At 38.9% G+C, this 23,703-nt stretch overlaps 1 pseudogene; it reads left to right on the top strand.

The window, feature by feature from the left end:
- The first annotated feature begins 11,379 nt into the window (after window positions 1–11,379).
- Window positions 11,380–11,488, top strand: LOC114044707 (annotated as a pseudogene).
- The last annotated feature ends 12,215 nt before the right edge of the window (window positions 11,489–23,703 follow it).

Here is a 23,703-nt window from a genome sequence, read left to right as displayed (position 1 = left end):
AGGGGAGAGGCCACCTCAGGCACAGGGAATTGTGTCAATTGAAGAAGGCTCTGAGAATAATGACCTACAAAATAGATCATTGTTTCTTGTTGTTTAGTCATTTTTCAATCATGTCCAGCTCTTTGTGACCACTTTTGGGGTTTTCATAGCAGATACTGGAGTGGTTTGCCATTTCCTTCTCTAGCTCATTTTACAGATGAGGAAACTGAGGCAAACAGGGTGAAGTGACTTGCCCAGGGTCACACGGTTAGTATCTGAGGCCGGATTTGAACTCGGGGAGATAAGTCTTCCTGAGTCCAGGACTGGCTCCCTATCCACTGCCCTTTGCATGCATCAGTCACTCTGCCAGGTTTCAATTCCACAGAGGAAATGCTTCCCATCCCCACCTACCTCTGCTGTCTTGCCTCCTTTTGTGTGCTGTCTCCCTCACCCTTTAGATTTGTAAGCTCCTGGAGGGCAGCGACTATCTTTCTTTTTATTAATTATATCCCCAGAGTTTGGCACAGAGACTGGCAAGTTGTAGGTGGTAAATAGATGTTTATTGGATTTGCTTGGATTGATAAAAGGACAAGTAAAGAAGAATAAGACTGAGTCAAGTGCTAAAGTCATTGAAAAAAGGTTCAGAGGAGTATCTGGGGCTTAGTAGATGACTTAGAGAGTCACACTATTTGAACTTCAAAGCAGAAGATGGGTTATTGGACAGTACACATGCTGACTGCACATCAGGGCCCTGTGAGTCCAGGGAGTAGGGAATGGAACCAGGATTGGGGTGGGTTACCATAGATGTCTGCAGGGGAAAGGCAAGTCAGGGTTAATTTGAGGAAGTGGATGGACAGTAAAGGGAAAAGAGCAAGAATGAACAATTTATTAACAATTGACTAAGGACTGATTTTGAAAGGGGTGGAAAGGGAAGCTTAGAGACTTGGAGAAGAAGGAAGACTGGAGTGAATAGGGATGAGAGTATTGGTAGGGGCAACAGAAGGATGGAACTTATCCTTACAATGTTACCTCTGGATGATGGTGATTGGAGAATAAAGTGTTGGGAGACTAATGGGAGCAGCTTTATAGACACAGGGGAAAGGAGTATCTAACAGGAGACTTTTGTAAAATGTTTGTTAGTTTCATTTTGAAGGTTGATGTGATGGCTCCTAGTATCTAGGTCCCTCTTAGTTCTCCTGTTGATCTCTTAAAGAGTTTGTCGGCACAGCTAGCATGGTGGAAGGGGACAGCTTCCACAGCCTAGTTCCATATTCATAAAGTTGGTAATTTATCCTTCTCTTGCTTTGGCTTTATGAGAGTCATTAAAAAAAAAAGCTAGTGATTAAATTCTGAGAAGCTGGTGAAGCAATCTCCCAAGTACTTTATTCAACTAAGGTCAATCGTCACAAGGTTGATACCAGGCCCAGGGAGCTGGCTATCCTTCTAAAGCCACTGGGTGTAAGACTTGTTGTGCAGTTGTATTTGTCTGTGACATAATTCTGACCCTCCCTCTTGCCCTAGGGTGTGGCTGCCCAAAAGATTGACTCTACATCAACCACTTTATGATGACTAGATGACATCTGAAGTGAGAGAGAAGGAGAAAGGGAAAAAAATACCTCTTATTATTGACTGAAAATAATTTCCAAAGAAACTGCCAGGGAAATAAGTGACATTCCTCCCATGCACCTTCTCTCTGTCTGAGAAGTTGGAGGGAAATCTTTGAGTCACTGACTTCTGCATGGTTCTGCTGGTTCCGCATTGTTTCATTGTCTGGTCCTCAGGTGAAAAGTCAAGCTGTGGCTTTCTTCACAGACAGAGTTTCCTTGTCTTTCAAATGAGTGGGGCTGGATTTGATGATCCATAAGATCCCTAGTGATCCATGGTAATCTGACATCAGAAATGATGTGCTTAGGCAATAGATGCTGTCCAGTCAGCTCTTAGAGCAGGGGTTCTTAACCTTTCTGGGGTCATGGACCCCTTTCACATAAAATTAACTACGTAGGGGAACAAATTAACTACACAGGAGTAGCTAGGTGATACAGCGGATAGAGTGCCAGGCTTGGAGTCAGGAAGACCCACCCTTGTGAGTTCTGGCCTCAACTACTTACTAGCTGTGTGACCCTGGGCGAATCACTTTACCCTGTTTGCCTCAGTTTCCTCATCTGTAAAATGAGCTGCTGAAGGAAATGGCAAACCACTTCATTCAGTACCTTTGCCAAGAAAACCCCAAGTGGTGTCATGAAGAGTTGGACATGACTGAAGCAAGTGAACAACAAACAACAACAAAGGAAACCAATTATATTGAAATAAAGATGATTTTTTTTTCTATCCAAATTTATGGACCCTCTGAAATCTCTCCAGAGACCCTTTAGAGGTTAGGAGTCCCTATAATCCACTCTTTCAAGGTTTTTCTAATTCAAGAAAGAACGTTTACATGAGGATATTAGATACTCCTAATACTGTATTTACATGTAACATACTCTGTAGCTAAGCCTTCAGATCCACTGGCTAAGAGATCAGCAATTACTGATGGATCAGTTACTCCAATGACTCTGTTCAACCTGGGAAAATAATAATAATTCCTGGCTTTGATGTAGTGCTTTTTGTGAAGTACTTTGAGCTTTATAACATCCCTGGCAGGTAAATGTCACAGACATTACTATGTGAGTCACAGTGAATGGAGTGTTGGACATGGAATCAGAAAGCCCTGAGTTTGAATCCTACCTCAGAATTTAAGCGACTGAGCAAGTCACTTAATCTTTCTCTGCTTCAATTCCTCATTTGTAAAAAAAAAAAAAAAAAAAAAAAAGAATTTTAATAGCACCTGTGTCAGAGTTTTTGTGAGGATCAAATATATCAACTGCTTTGCAAACTTTAAAAGCACAGCATACATGTTAGCTATGGCTATTATTGCCATCCCCATTCTATAGATATGAAAACTAGAGCATAGCAAAGTTACATAACTTGTCCAAGGTCATAAAGCTAGTAAATGTCAAGGGGGTTTGGGGAGTTAAACCAACATTTTCCTGACTCCAAGTTTAGCACTCTTTGCATGGTGCTCCCTTTCCTTCTCTTTCATCGTTATAATATTATGAGAATATGGAATGTCTTTGGCATGGAGATTCCCTCTATCAATGTACATGGCAAGACGTCTATAACTTAGCAGACAGGCTTCAAAAGTTGCTGTGGCAGAAAAAAAAATCATTGCCTGTACATCGCTTTATTATACACTTTTTGAAGTTAGCTAAACTAGGCTGGGAACAAAAGCTGTGTCATCTGTCATTGGCCCCATATTATAAACACCACCTAAATAGCAAGTGATAATGAGGAAAGGGACCCTTTGTGAAATTCTTGCTTTGAGACCTACATTTCTAACTATGCTTATTAAAACATGGCAATACTGCTTACTTTCCAGAGAGGCTATGCTTGCTTTCTCATACTACGTTAATGAGCACAATACCAGGCTGCTACTAAAATTACACAGAGATATATTTTTGTGCCATAACAAACTATCAGGATGAAACAGACACACAAGCTGGAAGAGGCATTTGTGGGTCTGAGGCAAGGGCTGAAAACCATATTCCCTGTGTATCATTGTTTAACCAAAGCTTCCAGTCTTCTCTGTAATATGTGCAACTTAGGTGATCAAAAATAAATACCTACATGGCATGGAGAGAGAAAATTTCTATCATTAAAATATGTGCATTTGTAAGGAAAAAATATGTATATATATTTATCCTCAGCTGTTCTCTTCCCCCTACATGTTGTAACCAGGTGGCAAAGTGGATGGGGCAATAGACTTGGAGTCAGGAGGACCTGAATTCAAATGTGGCCTCAGACCAAACACTTGACACTTGCTAGCTGTGTGACCCTGGGCAAGTCACTTAACCCTAATTGGCTAAAAAAGAAAAAAAAAAAGAAAATCTGGCCTCAGGCATTGACTGGCTGTATGACCCCAGGCAAGTCATTTAACCTCTTTCAGATTCAGTTTTCTCACCAGCAAAATGGGGATAATAACAGCATCTCTTTTACAAGCTTATTATGGGGATCAAATGAGATAACACATGTAAAGCATTTTATAAATGTTAAAATACTATATAAATACTAGCTATTATTATGTTGCACCTCCCTACTTTGCCAACAGTGTATTTGGGAGGAATATCTGACCCAGATTTTTTTGAGTGGGGAAAGATGAGATTTAATACTCTTTTCCCTCATCCCCTGGCACAATAATGAGTTCTGTAGTGAAGAAAATATCTGATGAATAAGGGAAAGGCAGGGAGAAGTCTTACTGTATAGGCAGGTAAGGAGATGGTGATGATAAGCTGTAGAGATTAACTCATTATCAAGCCTGATCCTAATAGTTAACAGGGAACACATTGCACCCAATTCTTCAGAGCAGTTGGCTACCATTTCATTTAGTTGTAGAAGCCATTTATTAAATGATACTCTAGGGGACTGAGAAAGTATAAAAGCACATTCAAAGAGGAACACTTTCTAGGGATCAAAAAAATTTAGATGAGGTATTCCAGCCATCGTGTATGATAGTTTTGTTCCATCTCCTAGAAGAGATACAAAAATTAAATTGAGTTAGAGCTCCTTAAAAAAATTTTTTTTGATCCCTACCATCACTACAAAAAAAACCCAAAAAAACGACAAATGATGTCACATCAGATCCTGAATGGGCATAGGGGAAGTATATTCCAACAAATATTTATTAAGATCCTACTTGGTGCAAACATAGGACAGGTAGGTGGCTTCAGTGGATAGAATGCTGGGCCCGGAGTCAGAAAGACTCATCTTCCTGAGTTCAAAACTAGCCTCAGACTTTTATTAGCTGTGTGACCCTGGCAAGTCACTTCACCCTGTTTGCCTCAATTTCCTCATCAAATGAGCTAGAGAAGGAAATGGCAAATCACTCCATTATCTTTTCCAAGAAAACCCCAAATGGGATCAAGAAGAGTCAGACACAACTGAAATGACAAAACAACAACAACAAAAAATGTGCAAACACAGTATTTAGTGCTAGGAATTAAAAGACAAAGGAAAAAAAAATCCCTACCCTCAAAGAGCTTACCTTCTACCAATGGAGAACCAATATGATGAAACAACAAAATTGAAATAGATCAGTGGGAGTTTTTGCCCAGGAACACTTCTAGCCCAAAGGGTTCACCCTCAGTTCTACCTTCTTTTATCTAATCAGCGTTAGCTAAACTTGGTGGATTAAGGAGAAGATAAGGCCAACTGCAGGAGGAGTTCAGAAGGACTCCATGCAGTTCTTTGGACCCAGCCCTCAGGGCTGCCGAAAAACTTCTGTGGGTCAGCCTCATCATGAGAAATGTTTGCAAGTCTGGATCCCTCTTGTCTCTTCCATTTCACTGTAAGGCTGGATCTAAAAGGAAATGAAATGACACTAGTATTAATCCTTACTTGGCCCTATTTTTAGGTTTGGCACAAGCTTCTACTCCACCCTAGCTCTCTCACCAGACATTTGAGTTCAGTCCAAGCACTGATTTGTCCTTTGTACAAAGCCAAATCTACTTGGCATCCCATAATAGCTTGTTTGTATATTGTATGTGGAGAAGGATCTATAGAAAATCATGGGACTTTAGCACTCAAAGAGACCTTAGTTGAAGTCCATAATTTGACAGATGAGTAAACTGAAGCCTGGAGCTATGAAGTGATTTGCCCAAAATCACATAGCATCAGGGCCCAAACTAGATTTCCAGTTTGCTGGAGCAACTATGTTGCTTCCCTGTGTATAACTATCCACGGAACATGATGCAGGAACACTACAGGGTCTTGATAAAAAGATACTATTCATTGTTGTTAAAGAATGATTAGTGCCAAAATGTTCCCAGCAAGACTTTTTGTGGACCTAGAAACAGAGTGCCACCTCCTGGGGTCATAGAGATGGGATGATAGGTCTAGCACTGGAAGAGAACTCAGATGCCATCTACTCCAACTCCATCCCTTTACAGATGAGGAAACTGAGGTATAGATACTTGCCTAAGACCACATAGGTAACAATAAGCATCAGAAGTGACAGAATTGGTTGAAGAAACTGTGCTACATGAATTAGGAGTTTATTGTGCAGTAAGAAATGATGACTAAGGAATTCAAGGAAATGTGGGAAGATGTGTATGAACTATCCAGAACGGGGGGAAAAAACAGAGAAAGAACAATATACATGATACCTAGCATCTAAGTGATGAGGTAGATAAAGCACTGGGCCTGGACTCAGGAAGACCTGAATTCAAGTTCAGACTCAGACACTGTGTGACCTTGGGTAAGTCACTTAACCCTGTCTGCCTCAGTTTCCTCATCTGCAAAATGAGCTGGAGAAATCAGGAGGATGAGTCTTCATGCCCCATGATTAATTTTTTGCCTCTCCTCACAGAAGACACTCTTATCTCTGTACCTTTGCGGTAGCTATCTCTTATGCCTGTATTGCTTCCACCTCTGTAGAACTTTCTTGGTCTTCTTAGCTCCTAGGGCCTTTCCTCCTAAGGTTACTTCTATCTGCTTGAATTCCTTTTGCTACCTATGGAAGTGAATGTTGTCTCCCCTTTCCCCTGCCTTAGAATGTAAGCTCCTTGAGGACAGGGACTGGTTGGCTTTTGGTTTTTTGTCTGTTCTGTGTCTTAGAAATTTCTTAGGCTTTTAAGAAATGACTGCTGAATGATTGATTGATAAAATAGACCGAGTCACAACCAAATGGTGTCTATGCAAGGCATCTGCTCGTGTCTGTGACAAGACTTTCCTGTTTCCATGTGTTTCCTGTGAGGTCTGAAATTTTCTACTACTCCCCAGACTAGAGAAGAGAGAATTTTTTTTTCTCTTGGGACTTTGGTATTTCACATATTTGTATTCTGCTTTCCACCCTACAATTGGAACACATATACAGAGTAACTCTGATTTCCCTGTAAAGCCAGGTGGCAACATTTTCCATCAAATTACTAAACTGGGAAACTGGGATTTGACTTTAAATCACATGTCCTTTTGTAAGACAAAGCTTTTCTCTGACTCATGGTATAATAATTGTGGCCTCAGAGTGGATTTGATTTATTTGGGGGATTTTTGTTTTTTTAGAGAGCCAAAAGAATCTTTCCCTTTCAAATGCCAAAAGCAGACACCCACAAAAGAACTTTCACTCTACAGTTCTGCTTGGGCTATTTACAGACATGGATGGCCATTTGGAACAAACTGTTAAGCTGTTGTCACACGGCACATCTCCTCATGGAACATTTCCCTCAAATGGCTCAAACACAAGATCTTCAGGTCAGATTTAAAATTTCCATTAGGACTTCCTGTCCTTGAGCCGCTCATAAACTCCAAACCATCCGTGTTAGCCATTTCTAGATTTTGCAGGAAGGTCTCAATGCTTTGAATACAGACCCCACATGGTGTGTTGCAGATGCTTGAAGATTCTTATCCTCTCTCTACATCTTGGGTGAATTGAACCAAACATCATTCACCAATTTGCATCCAAGGCAGAGACTTATTTCCTGGTTTCCCTCAGTCTTAGCAAACTGGTCCTTTCTTTTGAATTTCCTAAGCCTTGGAGAATTGTGACCCAGAGGTGGAGGCTGGGGGGGGGAGGGGGGTTGGGAAGAGGAAAAGGGGGAAGAAAGAGATTGCTTCAGACAGAATTGCAAAGTCTCTGGGGTATGTTGACATCTTAGCTTTGTGTTGCAACAGCTTTATCTTGACTTTGCTTGGGTTCCCTGAGTCACGACTGTTTTATGTTATGTTTGTGTTTGTCTCCATTGGTCCTTTGGGCCCTCTTTCCTAAGATTCAGGATCCTGTTATTTGATGGAGAAAGAAGCTGATTAACCTCTTCTCTTTTATTTTAAATAACTTCAGCCTAATGATGTATCCTTAAACCTGGCATTGAGGAGTTAAAGTATAAGACTTTTAAGATTATTGTAACTAAATGTTTTGCAAAAGAAGTTTACCATATTTGTCAGAATCATTCTGTTGCCATGTAAAGCAGTGAGGTTCAACCAAGTATATTTCACTCTACTGTTGTGTTTTAGTTAAAGTTCTATCAACTGGCCAACGTCCATCAATGATAAGCCAATTTATAGATTGTGTCAATGTTGGCAGTTCTTTTCTCTACCTAATAGCCTGTTATGCAACTGTTCTTATTAGGGGATCTTAGAATAACATAGCTATATACACGCATACATATATGTGTGTATATACAGATATATGTGTCTATATATAGTATACATATTTTTTACCACTATAGTCTTGAGACCAAAAGAGTATCATAAAATGTGTCACTTTGTCAAGCTAAACAAAAGAAAAAAGAAAAAAGAAAAAACCCCAACAGTAACCTGAAGTCCAATCTCTAGCAAAAAAATTAACCTAAGTTTAAATCTGCCACTGAAAATTTCTCAAACTCCAATTGATAAATGGTGAAAGTAAATGAAATGGCAGTTTTCAGAAGAAAAAAATCAAAGCTATTAATAGTCACATGAAAAAGTGTTCTAAATAATTATTGATTAGAGAAAAACAAATTAAAACAACTCACACCTATCAGTTTGGCTAACATAACAGAAAAGGGAAATGATAAGTACTGGAGGGGATGTGGAAAAATAGGTACACTAATGTACTGTTGGTGGAGTTGTAAACCAGATCAACCATTCTAGAGAACAATTTGGAACTACACCCAAAGGCCTATAAAACTGCATGCTCTTTGACCCAACATTATGACTACTATGTCTGTTTCCCAAAGAGATCAAAGACATATTTGTACAAAAAATGTTTATAGCAGCTCTTTTTGTGGTGGCAAAGATTTGGAAATTGAGGGGATTCCCATCAACGGGGGACTGGCTGAACAAGTTGTAGCATATGATTGTGATGGAATACTATTGTACTGTAAAAAATGATGAGCAGGATGAGTTCAGAAAAACCTGGGAAGTCTCATATGAACTGATACAAAGTGAAGTGAGCAGAACCAGAACATTTTACACAGTAAACAATAATATTGTGAGGATGATTAACTGTGAAAGACTTAGCTACTATGATCAAGACAATGATCCAAAACAATTCCAAGGGGTCCATGATGAAAAATGCTATCCATCTCCAGAGGGAGAACTAATGAATAGTTTGAAGCATACTTTTTTCACTTTATTTTTCTTGGTTGTGTGTGTGTATGTATGTGTGTGTATGTGTTTTTTGCAACATGGCTAATATGGAAAAATGTTTTTCATGACTTCACATGTATAATTGGTATAGTATTGTTTGCATTCTCAAGAGGTGGGGGAAGGGTGGGAGAGAGGGAGATAATTTGGAACTTAATTTTTTTAAAAAATGTATGTTAGGGGCAGCTAAGTGGCGCAGTGGATAGAGCACCAGCTTTAGAGTCAGGAGAACCTGAGTTCAAATCTGGCCTTATACACATTACACTCACTAGCTATGTGACCCTGAGCAAATCACTTAACCCCATTGCCTAGGCGCCCCCCCAAAAAAGTATGTTAAAAATTTTAAATGTAATTGGGAAATATTTAGTGAAATAAATAGAAATATATTTTTTAAAAAAGAAAACTTCCCCAAATTTTTCTACCCTATTCTACCCCATTTCAATAGCCATAACTCTTCTTACTCCTATAATGTAAATTTTAATAGGACTAAATAATTTATCATTATTATCAATAGTAATAGCTACTTACATTTCTATTACACTTTGTGATTACAAAGCACTTTACAGATCAGTATAAATTTGATGGTCATACTTCTATATCTGAGTCCTTTTAATAGAAGAGGAAGCTGAGATGCAGAGAGATGAAATGATTTACTGCAGACCCTACATTTTCTAAGAGACAGAGCTAGAACTTGAATGTAGGTCTTTTGGCTGTCTCTCCATCATGCTGCCTGTTCATTTTGGTGAACTTTCTCTGTTTTTTAGAAAAGCTTAAACTTATCTTGTTGATACTTCTTCTGGTACCATCGACCCCACCTTCCATCCAGTCAATTGATGGGGTAGAACCACACATGCACACACATACACACACATATCTGTATATATATACGTATATGTATATATATGTATATATATATGTGTGTGGAGAGAGAGAGAGAGCCTACTATGTGCAATGCACTTTGCTAGCTTCTGAGTCTACAATCCTTCTTTTTAATCAGCATGGAAAGATGAAAAGCTCACTGACTTTAGAGTTAGGAGCTAGATTCAAATCCATCGTCTATGAAATGGAAATGAAAGCAACTCTGAGATTCCATGCAACTCACCTCTTGACAGAGAAATGGACTAATCTGTAGAATAAGATTCCCATTTCTGGATATAGATAATAAGCCTATTACTCAGGTATAGATAATAAGCCTACTGGGTTCTGCTCACTATCAGTGTGGCTGTCAGTAGGAAGATAGATAATAGTATTCTTACAGCTACAAAGGATGATAAGTATAAATGCATAATTAGCTAGATAATGTCACATTTGTGCAGATGGGTGAGAAATAAAGATCTCCTATTAAAAGCAACATGGTTAGCTACTACGGGTAGTATGACATGAAAAGCTGTATAATTGTATGAAAAGGCTGGAAACCCGATGGCAACACAAGCAAGAGAAAGAAACAATAACAAACCTCCCTAGACAGCTCTATATCTGAGTAATAATTCACAAATCACAGAGGAAAGAATACACATGAGGGAAAATGGGTGTATCCAGTTTTTTATGCCACAAGACAAGGTTTTCATTTTAAGCTCCCTCTCTAATTATTATTAATCCATTTTGAGAGTCTTTTCAGTAATATATGAATGTCTTCAAATGTCTTCAACTATTAAATTTGAGACATCTGAGAAAACATTACATCTTTTTCTATATAGATAGCTGAAAATAAATGATAAACTCTCCTTTGGTTATCTGAGAGAAAGAATATGAAAAAGACAATGCTAAACAACCCAAAGATAGTTTATATTAGTGACTGATAAAAATAAATAGTATGAGACAGCTGTAAAAAAGAATTCTCAATAATCACTGAGCAATATAAGCTTTGGAGTCATTTTCCATAATATATAATCTCTAAAGTTTTCTAATCTGTCATTGTGGTGTGTGAGTGTGTGTGAGTAGGGGATGACCTTGTGTTCTTGAAGATCATACCAATGGAGGATAAACTTTGGCAGAACCTACAAATTATAAAAGTTTCTAGTATGTGCTGGTGAGAAACTGCACATCTGTGGTCCAAGAATGAACCTGGTTAAATGAAGAGAGACTCGTCACCCAAAGGTTGGGTGATGATTTTTTTTTAGCCATGAAAAATATATGTTAAGGGAGCGAACGAGTTGTGACCCACACTAATGAAGATGGTATCTACCTTGAAAAATCATAGTTTTGAAGTATTGATGTGACAACTAAATAAAATTAAAAGAAACAAATGAGACTATACTTCCAGGGATCATTTCTATAGTATATTACTAAGTTGCAGTTGTGGCTGAAGGCAGATTTCAGAAAAACCTGGAAAGACTTACATGAGCTGATGCTGAGTGAAGTGAGCAGAACCAAGAGAACATTGTACACAATAACAGCCACATTGTGCAATGATCAACTATGATAGACTTAGCTCTTCTCAGCAATACAATGATCCAACACAATTCCAAAAGACTCATGATGGAAAACGCTATCCATATCCAGAGAGAGAACTATGGAGTCTGAATGCAGATTAAAGCATAGCATTTTCACTTTTTTTTTGTTTTTTGTATTTTATTCATGGTTTTTCCCTTTTGTTCTGTTTCTTCTTTCACAACATGACTAATGTGGAAATATGTTTAACATGATTGCACATGTATAATCTATATCAGGTTGCTTGTCATCTTGGGGAGGGGGAAGGGGAGAAAAAAAATTGGAAATCAAAATCTTATTTTTGAAAACTACCTTTATATTTAATTGGAAAAAAATACTATTTACCAAAAAAAAAAAAAAGAAGAAGAAGAACAAGAATTGTGACTGAAAGTATAGCATGAGACATCTTGAACTGGATATCCAATAGAGAAATTAAAGAAGCCCAAAATAGTACTCATTATTTTTCACCATAAACCCTCCCCCACCCCCATTTTCCTTATTAGTGTAGAGAGCAAAACAATTCTCCCAGTCCCTCAAACTCACAACCTAGAAATCATCATGGATTCCTCATTATCTCTTACCCCCCATATAGAAGTTGTTGCCAAGGCCTATTGCTTTCACCTTTGAAACATCTCTCGAATTCACTCCCTACTCTCTTCTGACACTGCCACCATTCTAGCACAGGCCCTCATCACCTCACACCTGGATGATTGGAATTGCTGCTGGAGGGTTTGCCTGCCTCAAGTGTCTCCTCACTTCAATCTAACCTCTATTTAAGCCATCAAAGTAATTTTCCTAAAGTTCAGGTCCAGCCATGTCATACTCCTCCTCACCCCCTTCAATGAACTCCAATGGCTTCCTATTGTTAAAATCCTTTGTTTGACATTGAAAGCCCTTTATAATCTACCCTCACCCCCCTTCCAGTCATCTTACACCTTATTCCTGCCATGTCTTTTCTGCTCTAGTGACATTTACTTTCTGGCTGTTCCACAGGTATTCCACAAGAATACTTTCCCAACCTCTTTTAATTCTAGTGCTTTAAGCACTCTGTTAATTATTTCCTATTTTTCCTGTATGTATCTTATTTGTATATATTTGTTTGCATGTTGTCTCCCCCATTAATTCATAATCTCCATAAAGGCAGGGACTGTCTTTTCTCTCTTTTTGTATGGAAAGGCTCTCTTACTTCTTAGGCTTCTATGTTCACCCTAGCAGAAAAGCCTTTAAATAAAAGAATCTATCTCTTAGCGCAACACACTGAAGATTTCATTGAAACAGCCTTTGTTAATACATTTATGTCTTATTTTTCCAAAAATTGAAAGATGATTGACTATGGTCTTTTCAGTAAATATATAAAAAGCAACAAACACTTGCAACTGGGATTTTTTTTTTAACATGTAAAAATCTAGTTAGATTAATCTAGTAAGATTAAGAGAATAATAATGTATAGTAAAGGCCTTAGAGTTAAAAGTAAACTGAGTCCTATTTAAGCCTAGTTGTCTAAAACAGAAAGCTAAATCAAAAGTAATACTGAATGGGAAGGTTTCCTTAAGCCAGTGTCTGGGTTTGTGATTTCACAGCCTAACTGTCATGCTCTCGGTCTATCACTTTTTTTCCCCACTTATTGCTCAGCCTTGTCTTTCTCTCCCTGGAAAGTGAGTGGTTTTGCTCTGTTCAAACAGAAATATTTCTATTTCTCTCATTAAAGACAAACTCTGAAGCATATGTTATTTTAAGTTTGGAAATACTTTGCTTATTAATTGCTGACAGAATGCTTCAGTGACTCAGCTCATGAAAGAAATCTGATAGACTTATTGATTTGTATTCAAGCTTTGAAATGAAGGCAAAAGATTCTCCTTTTTCTGTGAGTAATGGAGAGATTAAGGGCAGAAGTGGTCCCAGCTATTATTGTCTGGTATTGATAAATCAGTCTTTGTTGTTGCTGTCTTCCCTCCAGGCACATGAGTGAATTCTGTTTCTTCCTCCCTCACCCCCCATTTGTTCTCATCAAAGCATATGGACAGTCAGACAACTTTTGAAATGGGGACAAAATAGAGCTGTTAAGCATGGGCCTGTAAGTACATTCACACCAGCACAGAGTCTGGCTACCACCAACATAAAGTGCTTGAGGAAAAAGGGAGGAACCTAGAACAATTTCCAACATTGGCCCCCTGGATTTATGGAAATGAGATGTTCCAAATGTCTTCATGGGAAAATTCATTATGAAATTATCCCCTTTGATTAATTAAACTCTGACACAGGGATGGAGTTATGGCTTTCTGTTTGTACTAAGGACAGATGGGTAGATATAGGATGTCTCTGTTTCAACAAGCTTGACCTTCCTCCTGAACGCTGCTTTCCTCCAGCTTCTGTATATGGGAGGCAATATCCTAGGATGATTATCTTCATTGTGCACAACGTCAAGCATTTACTAAGCACGGATTATTTGCCAGGCACTGTGCCAAGAACTGGAGATACAAAGAAAGGCAAAAACAGGGTCCCTGCCCTCAAGGAGCTCGCACTCTAATAGGGGTGGCAACATACAAACAACTATGTACATGTAAGATAAAGCCAGCGTAAATAGAAGGTGATCTCAGAAGGAACGCACTAGCAGTGCGGGTGAGTGTGGGAGACCAGGAAACACATTTTGCAGAAGGTGAACTGAACTGAATCTTGAAGAAAGCCAGGAGGTAGAGGTGAGGAGAAAGTGCATTCTCCAGTATAGCAAGGGGACAGCCGTTGAAGAAGCAAGGACCTAGGAGATGGAGTGTTGTGTGTGAGAAATAGCAAGGATCCCAGGGTATCTAGATCATTAAATGTATAGAAGGAAGTAATGTGTAAGAAGACTGGAAAGAAGGTAATAATGGGTCATCTTGTGAAGGCCAAACAGAGAATTTTATATTGGCCCCTGGAGGTACTAAGTAGTCAATGGAGTTTATTGAGCAGACATAAAGTGGAGATAAGGGCAGTAACTAATAGTCTCCAGAGTTGAATCCTATATAAACCATTCCCCACAGACTCAAGATGGGGCAGATATTTTAAGGAATTCATTTATTTCTTTCAATAAGTATTGCTCACTGCTTAGTAGGCCCAATTTATACTAGAGATAAGTAACAATTAGACCCAGCGACTTCATTTAAATTCTACCTTCCTTATTCTAGAGCATGTATTTATAGTTTGGAATATGATTTTTGTATCGTCTGTGGCACCTAAGTTAGTACTTTGCATGTTCTAAGTTAGAGCTGTCCAAAAGTGGAACGGAATCTCTCAAGAGTGGTGGGTTCTCCCTCCTTGGAGATCTTTAGGCAGCTATCTGACTAGTAGTTGGGATTTCTTTTGTAGTGTTGGACTAGCAGGCTGCTGAGGTCTCCTCCACCTCTCAAATTCTGTGATTCTGCAAAGTATTTAACATGACCAAGAAGCCCTAGCATATAACAGGTGTTCAATAAATATTTGTTCATTTTATTCAGAATTTTTAAATGGATAAATGAAAGTTAAAGAAGGAAGCACTAGATTCCATAACGGGTGCTTGTGATGGTGCTTGAAACACTCATTTTGCTATATGCAAACAATGAAGGAATAATGGGAGGCAAGACCACTGACTAATCCAACCACAAGCCAATAACAAGCAGGTGGCCTTCCAACATTGATTCTAATACCATCAACAAAATAACATCAGAAGCAGCACTCAGTGTCTAGCAGGTTGGAGCATGTGTGTGTATGTATTATGAAGGTGCTATAAGTTAATAACTTCAGCAGTATTCAAGATAGAAAAAGTAAAATAAAGGCTTTACTGTGTTTGATTGATAGTTTAGTTTGAAAGAGATATTGGGATTATCATTGAGTGTCATTCATCTAGGCCACTTTGGGTCTGTTCCCATGAAAAATCAAGACAGCTATAAATAATGAGGAAAAGCATGCAGTTCCTTGCCCTAACTTTGAAACACTTTGTTTTAAAATTTCATATTGAAAATGAGTTTTAATATAGCATTCCTTTGTACTTTTTGTTGAATATATATGTGTGTGTATATATATTTAAGGCAGAAGGCTGTCATGGAGACTGTGAACACCCAAATAATTGCCTTCTTATCAAGAGAGTTCCCAGCCCTATAAACCTTCAAATCCAGCTTGTCTTTCTTCAGAGCTTTTCAGTGAATGGGAGGGCTCCTGTCTCTGTCTTCAAATTAAAGGCAGTGTGTGGAGCTGCCACATTGGGTGCTAATGAAGTCTCTCAGACTAATCTCCACAGTAATAAGAACTGGAATCTGCCACTCACTTTCCCAGGAGGTAATAGTTCACACACCATTACATTGCTCCATTAAAATAACTTCTTAGCCGGGTGGGTTGTCTGCTACTAGTCATTAGGAAGGTGTGACCAAAGAAACAGAGTTGAGCAAATGATGCAATTTCATTTTAATTGTTTTCCATTTTACTTTTATGGCTGAATATGCGCCCACTGTGTAAAACACAGACATTTTATAGAGATCCTGCGTATCATATTAGTGGGAAAGGATGAATGAAATGATGAGATTTCAGTGATTAAGGGAATTTTTTATAAGGTGGGATCCACAAACATCCTGATTCATGTATCTAAAAATAATTGTGCTTTATTATTGCTCTCATTCCTTCTCCTGCCCCCCATCATCCTTACCTCAGAAATATTTTACTAGTGACATTTGACTTTTATATCAAAGTCTAATGCCAAAGAAACACTGATGAGTCTCCTAAGGGTGGCATTTAGGAGGGAAAATCTGGAGATGCTAAAAAGCAATGGGGTAGTTGCTTTGGCAACTGAGCAACCAAATCAATGTTACAATCAGTTACTGATCATTTTGACCACATCCCTATGAATGTACCATCCTTTGCATACAGAAATGAAGCTTGCTCCCTATCCAAGTCTGGCATGCTTTCCCAGCGGTGGTGACAGATTCGTGCTGAGCCATTCACACACTCTTCCTAGGCCTTCTTTGTGTTCAAGGTCATGCATATGGGAGATGGATAGCTGAGAGTAGGCTTGTAGTATCTGGCTGCTGGACAGAATTTTTCTCTTTGTGAAGTTAACTGATCCACGAGGAAATTGAGCCCATAACTTTGGCCTCATTAGCACTGCCTCATTAGCACCATGTTCTAGCCAACTGTGTTAATTGACCCAGACTAGTGGCCTAATTACGAATAGTGTTAGGTCCTCGACTTGATTAGCTTGCATTTGGAGATAGCTCTCCAATAAAACTTTGAATATATACTAGCAATCAACAACAGAAACAGGTTTTACAACCTTACACAACTATTTGAATATAATTTCCCAGAATTAGAATTCACCAGTTAATCACCAATTAGAAAAGAATAATGAATTATAAAATTTTAAGTTGTGTAATTAGGGTTTCTTCTTAGAGGTAATAAGGGAAATGGTTTTAGAGAGTTCAATTTTTTCATAACAAAAAATTTAATTATTGATATTTAACAAATTTCTGTACAAATTTGAATTTGAACTAAAAATATGATTATACCTTCATTACTCTGCACTGGGCATTGTAGCTATTAGATATGGAGAAGATATATATGAAAAAGTTTAATAGTATTATGGAGCATTTAGTAGGCTCTGTAGTTTTTCCTTTGTCTTTTACAAACTACAGATTTCTTGATTCACAGATTACAGAGTTATACTTTTTTTGGTTTTTTAATTTTTTTTGTTTTTCACTTTCTTCATTTTTCCCTTAGGGCAAGTCTGTCAGAATTGAGTCTCCTCCTCTCCTCCACCTTGGGGTGTGACTTCTTAAGGGAAGAGTCAACCCCAGGACACATTGCTAAAGCACAAGATGACAGGAAAGGGTGCAGCCCGCAAAGGCAAAACTACTCTGAGAGAGCGCTATTGACCCGCTAAAATTTCCTATCCTCGACCAGGTACCAGTGACCCCATGACAGCACTGACAAGTTCCCTATGTATTTTGTAAGAATAAGAATATTAACACTCATTTAGATAGTATTTTAATGTTTGTAAGTACTTTACATACATTAACTCATCTCATCCTTGTGAGATAATGGCAACAGACATTGTTATTATTATCTCTACTTTACAGATAAGGAAACTGAAGCTAAGAGATTAAGTAACTTGTCCACTATGATTCAGTTAATATCAGATGAGAAATTTTAATCCAAAATCTCCAGACTCCATGTCTAACACTGGATCCACTACGTCAGGGGTTCAGGAGCGTAAAAACTGAAAGGATTTGGCCAGTTGATACCAGGCTTAAAAATATTGGTAAACTCTTTTCACCTTTGTTAATGTCATAGTCCTGGGTTATTTGGCAATGGGGTAGGAAGGTAGAAAGAAAGGAATGAAGGGGAAAAGGAGGGAGGGAGGGAGGAGGAAGGAAAAAGGAAGGAAGGAAAGAGGGAGGTAGGGAGGGAAAAGGAAGAAAGGAAGGACAGTTTTGAAATTCTGAGAGGCAGCATGGCAGAGTGGACAAAGGGTTAGCCACTTAGTATTTTCTCTTATTTCTTGTCATCTGCTATTTTCATATGACAAATCACATCATATGTAGAGGCTTTTTATTTAAAATTCTTTCATTCAATTCACAGATAACAGATTTCAATTACAAAGTAGAAAAAGGCATATTGCATCTTAATAATTTTTTTTTATGATGCCAGAAAAAAATAAGATAATTTTGTAAAAGTAAGATCTTCGGCCATCACATACATGTAACTACCAACTAAATTTTAATAGTTGACTAAACAAATATGTTCCCAATGCATTGTATAATCAAAACAAAACAAAACAAAACAACACAAATTAACCGAGACTTAAAGACTTCAACAACCAAAAATGAGATTAAAGTATACAAACTTGAATTACATAAATATGTGTATACATACATGCTACACAGTCTAGCATACAATTCCTACCTATGAATGTATATGTAGTTGTGTGTATGCATGGTTGTATATCATATGCATATGAACATATATGCCAGGTGTCCCAAAAGTCTTAGTGCAGTTTTAAGTTAAAGCACTAACACTTTTGAGACACCCTGTGTATATGTGTGTGTGTGTGTGTATATATATATATATATATATATATATATACACACACACACACACATATGTATGACAGTGGACATTCCATGGACCATACATACATAGGGATAGGTCCTTACCTATTGATGAAAAAGCATAGAAAACCAGAGGCTTCCGTGTGTGCCAACCTCACCTCACCATGTCAGTAAATTAAAATTGACCTCTGAGCAGAAAGCCTCTCAGTTTCCTTTAAAGGAAAAGATAGCTTCCATTCTTGCTGTTTTGCCTTTCTTCTGAACTTGCAGCTTGGGAGTCCAACAATTTTTCTTAGGATTCCTGTCATGAGGGAAAGGGGGAAGGAGAAGGGAGAGAAATCTCTTCTTCCTCAGTGGCTGTGGCAACTGCTCCCGCTTGACAGCGAGTGAATATGCTTATCTAGGGGAGCCTAAGAACGGATCTTAGGGCTCGAACTGTCTCTTCAGCTTTGTATTTCTTTACCTTAGCCCAGGTGACCAAGTAGCAATCCCGAAATGAATGTTTTCAGCCTCAGTGGCCGTCTTTTGATTTGGAGAGGTTAGCAGTGCCTGGGTTCACATGTGAGTTGCCCAGAGGAGATACCCTCTGAAACAACTTAGAGGATATGACCACTGACGGTCCATTGAATGAGAGAACCCTCCTTCTCAGGGACCAATCCTCTTTGACCCAACCCCTCAAAACAGAGTCGGGGGATAAACAGGCCAACCAATCAGGAGCCTTTATTCAGACATGCCCTTATTCAAAGGGTAAGGGTCAATGCTCTTGCATATTCCATTGAATGACCACTGCTTTGTGCATGTGTTTATACATATATATGTATATATACATATATACACAGTCATATATGTATATGTAAAATATGTATAACTAACACAGATACATGTATATATCTGTTAGTTATATGAGTATATATCTGGATACATGCTGTGTGACCTTGAGCAAGTCATCTAGTTCCTCTTTAAAAAAAAATCTACTTTTAGTTTTTCTACCTGCTGTTGAGGTGCCAGACAAAATTAGGCTTTTTTTTTTTTTTTTTTTTGCCAGGTTCTTCAGGCTCCCTACCATTCAATCGAGTTTTGTGTCTAAGATATTGTCAATGCAAAAGTGACGAGGATCCCACAATCACCAAGAAGGAACTTCTGGTGCAAAAATCGCACTAGACAGAATCAATTGCTGGCTGAACAAAAGCTGAATTTTTGAATGGGAGAATCTGGTGAGACAAGCAGCAATAACAAAATAAATTCCCATTATCGATCTCTGCTACAGACTGGAAGTGGGGATGTGTGGGAACACAAATGCAAGCGAAGAGCAGAGATTTTCTTTTGTTTTGCAACAACAAAAAAGTGTTTGTTCAGGGGAAGCCTGTGTTTGTTGTGGAGGGACAGTGAAGAGGAAAGCTGGAGTGGGGTTGCTCTGGCTGGAGGGAGGCAGAGAAACACATACCAGAAGTTCAAAGGATGCTTGTGGATGTTCATTATTACTAAATCAACTGAAAAGGAGATTTCCGCATAAAATATTTCCTCAGGAAGGGTGGAAAGAGGGGGAAATGCTGGCTGTTGATGAATTATCGGCTCAGAAAGGACTTAATTTTCCTTTATTACTGATGAGCCATCGGGCTTATTTGTTCTGGGGCAGGGGGAGGTTCCTCCTTGAATTCCTTCTTTCTATTAATAACCTATCCCTGGAAACAATAAGAACAAGCTGCCTAAATAAGTATCCTACTTCCAGACTGAAGTAGGAACCTAGGGAAAAGCACAAAGACCACTCAATTTCCTACATTAATTTTCAAGGCCACTGATCTAAGAATAAGACATGCATTTTTACAGAACAAATGACTAAGAAACCCAAGGCAATATGGAGGTAGCATGTAATCACTAGTATTGACAATCTGGTCTTATATGGTCCAAATTTGCTCAGGATTGGATCCACTCTAATTCAATCCAATCCAATCCAACAAGCATTTTTTAATCCAATTTTTGTTGATACCTTTTTGTTTTCACAGCACAGTTATTTCTGAGTATACCCTATCCCCAGACAGCTAGGTGAGATAGTGGGTATAATGCCAGGCCTGGAATCAGGAAGTCCTGAGTTCAAATTTGGTCTCAGACACTTACTAACTGACCCTGGACAAATATCTGCCTCAGTTTCTTCATCTGTAAAATGGGCTGGAATGAGCTGGAGGAAGAAATGGCAAGCCACTGTAGTATATTTGCCAAGAAACCCCAAATGGGGTCATGAAGAGTCAAACACAACTGAGACAACTGATCAGCAACAACGACATACCCTTCCCCTACCTGGTGAGCTTTTCCTTCTATAATCTGTAGTTGTCAATGTGGAGTCTAGGGTAGTGAGGAGGGGCAAGGTCTGTGGTCTCTTCACTTCTCCCTCTTAGCCAGAAAGGGGGTTGGGTTGAGACCCTCACATACTGAGTCTAACTCTGTCAACTAGGCGGGCTAAGACTTCACTTCCTCGTCTCTTCTAGATCCCACATTTTCTCCAAGGAAAGGGAAGAAGGGAATTAAGCCTCTCCAGAAGAGGTAAACCTAGCAAATGAGCTCTTTCTTTTAGTAGAAATCTGAAGGAAACATCAATTCCAAGTTATAAGGTTCAGTTTATTGGGAGATTTATAGAATCATTCGCAAGACTAAACTGTAGTTGAGTAACCCAGGGGTCATTTGCCCTCTAAGCCAGAAACCCATCAATGCTCTGACTGGCAATGGCCTGGGATGTGGTGGACAACCTTGGCATCTTCAATGTCTGATCAAGCTCTATATGTTGTTGGAGCAAATTGTTCTCATCTGCCCATTCCACCAGGGGACATCTTCATATGTTTGGGGTAGACACCCCTCTCCCCCAACTCGCTGATGGGTCTGAGGCCTATCACTTACCCTCAACCTGGTTTAGCCTGCCTGCTGAGATGATTTATGGGATGTGGCCACTGCACATACCACAGCTTCTTGGAACCACAGGTGAGAGTTGAGTGGCAAGTAGACACCAAAGGTGGATGAGCAGCCTTGAAAACGGCTTGGCAAGCCCTCACATCAGAGATACGGGTTCTCCTGAATGCCCCAAGTCCTAAGTGACTCCTGAGCAGTCGTGGGTAACCTAAGAATTCTAAAAAAAAAGGTGAGGAAGGTGTGCATTGTAGACATGAAGGACAACCTATGGAAAGGCAAAGAAAAACTTTTCTACACCTCTAAATGTAATAACATAGGTGATTAAGGATTAGTGAGTAGGTAGTTCACAGAGGAGCCACTAATTTTGCTTGTTGCCAATATGTTTTAAAATTTATGTAGCACCAATTATATTCCATTCATTGTGCTACAAATATTATCTCCTTTGATCTTCACATCAACTTTGTGAGGTAGATAATATTATCCCCATTTTACAGTTGAGGAAACTGAAGCAGATAGAAGTTGAGTGACTTGCCCAGGGTCACACAGCTAGGGCATATCCAAAGCTGAATTTGAACTTTGGTCTTCCTGATTCTAGGCCCAGTACTCTAGCCACTGGGCCACCTAGCTGCCATATGAAAAGATAGAGAAGATTAGTTTGCTCAATTATTCCAAAACAATCTACTAGATCAGGGATGGGGAACCTGCAGCCTTGAGACCACATGTGGTCTTCTAGGTCCTTGGGCATGGCCTTTTGATGGAGTCCACGTTTTACAGAACAAATCCTTTTATTAAGGGGATTTGTTCTGTGAAGTTTATTCAGTCAAAGGACTGTCCTTGAGGACTTAGAGGGCCACATATGGCCTTGAGGCTGCAGGTTCCCCACCTGGGGAACTAGATTGGCTGGTTCTTCAGTGATTTATAATAGAACCTTTAGAAATTTTCACTCAACCTAGACCCTACATGTGTTTAAACACTTCTTTGTTTGTATATTTTCAGGTCAACACATGGGAAAAATCCAGGCTACACGCTGAAGTGACATTTGAATTATTTCAGAGAGGCCATTAGTGTCAAAATATAGTGTACTTTCACACTTTCAGTAAAAACAAATGAAAGTTTAGCTTTGTATAGATTGTGGATTGTTGTTTTAAATCACCAAAGGTCTGGGATTCTTTTGAATGTTTTTGTTTTAAAAAGAATCATTTTAGAAGAAAGTCCAAGTGTTCTCAAGCATACATAACAAACATTTACTTTTTGTGAAAATAAATTTGTCTTTTCCCATTCAAAAACACTGATTGAATCTCCAAATCTTACCAACATTTGCTTCTGTATCAAAGCCAATGTATTAGACTTGTGAATATTAACCACAGTACACTTTCCACATCTTGGAAGAAGAGTAATGAGACATGAGTGCACAATGAGACATTTTCAGACATGGCCAATGTGTTGATTTGTTTTGCATATCTATATTTCTTTGTTACAAGGGAGAGTTCTCTATGAGACAGAAGGGGAGACTTTGGGAAGTTGCAGTGATATTAAAAAAGAAGAGCATGAACCTATAAGTACTTATTATACACTCACTACGGTGTGCTAGGTCCTGTGCTGGGCTCTGGGGACACAAAGAGGAAACAGTCCCTGCCCTCAAGTAGCTTACATTCTATTAGGAGTAGTGACAGGCACCCTTGTGTGGCCTTTCAAACTCTGCAGGTGGACATCTCAACTCCTTCTCTCACTGGCAAGTTGGGTCCTCAGAGGAGGCAGCTAGTTCTGGTCTCAACTTCCACTCCAACTGGCAAGGTGGTTTCCCAGATTAAAGCTATTTCTTCCAATCAAGGTTTTAGGGTTATCCCCTGATAAACTGGGAATATTTTTCTAAAATAGTCATGTGTAGTCCCCATTCTGGTGTGATCTCCTCAATCTCAATCACCAAAGCCAGTTAATACATCCTCATTATCTTTTATTAGTATTATTTTCCCAATTAATATCAATTAGCCTTTACCAAGGAGTATTTACTGAAAAACTAGAGCAAGTACAGAAGTTACTAAGCATTTTCTCCCAACATCCATCAACCTACTCTGCTCAAAGCTCCTGCCTTCCTAGAGAGATTAGGTTCAAAATTAAAGTGATTTATATAAAACATTTGCCCTACCAAGTCCTTTCAAATTCAGTACAGGCATAGATAAGTTACTCCTCCATT

This window comes from Vombatus ursinus, unplaced genomic scaffold (assembly GCF_900497805.2).
Source record: "Vombatus ursinus unplaced genomic scaffold, bare-nosed wombat genome assembly UNPS02014774.1, whole genome shotgun sequence".
In the NCBI taxonomy this organism is placed as follows: Eukaryota; Metazoa; Chordata; class Mammalia; order Diprotodontia; family Vombatidae; genus Vombatus; species Vombatus ursinus.
This window is presented reverse-complemented; position numbering and strand designations above follow the sequence as displayed.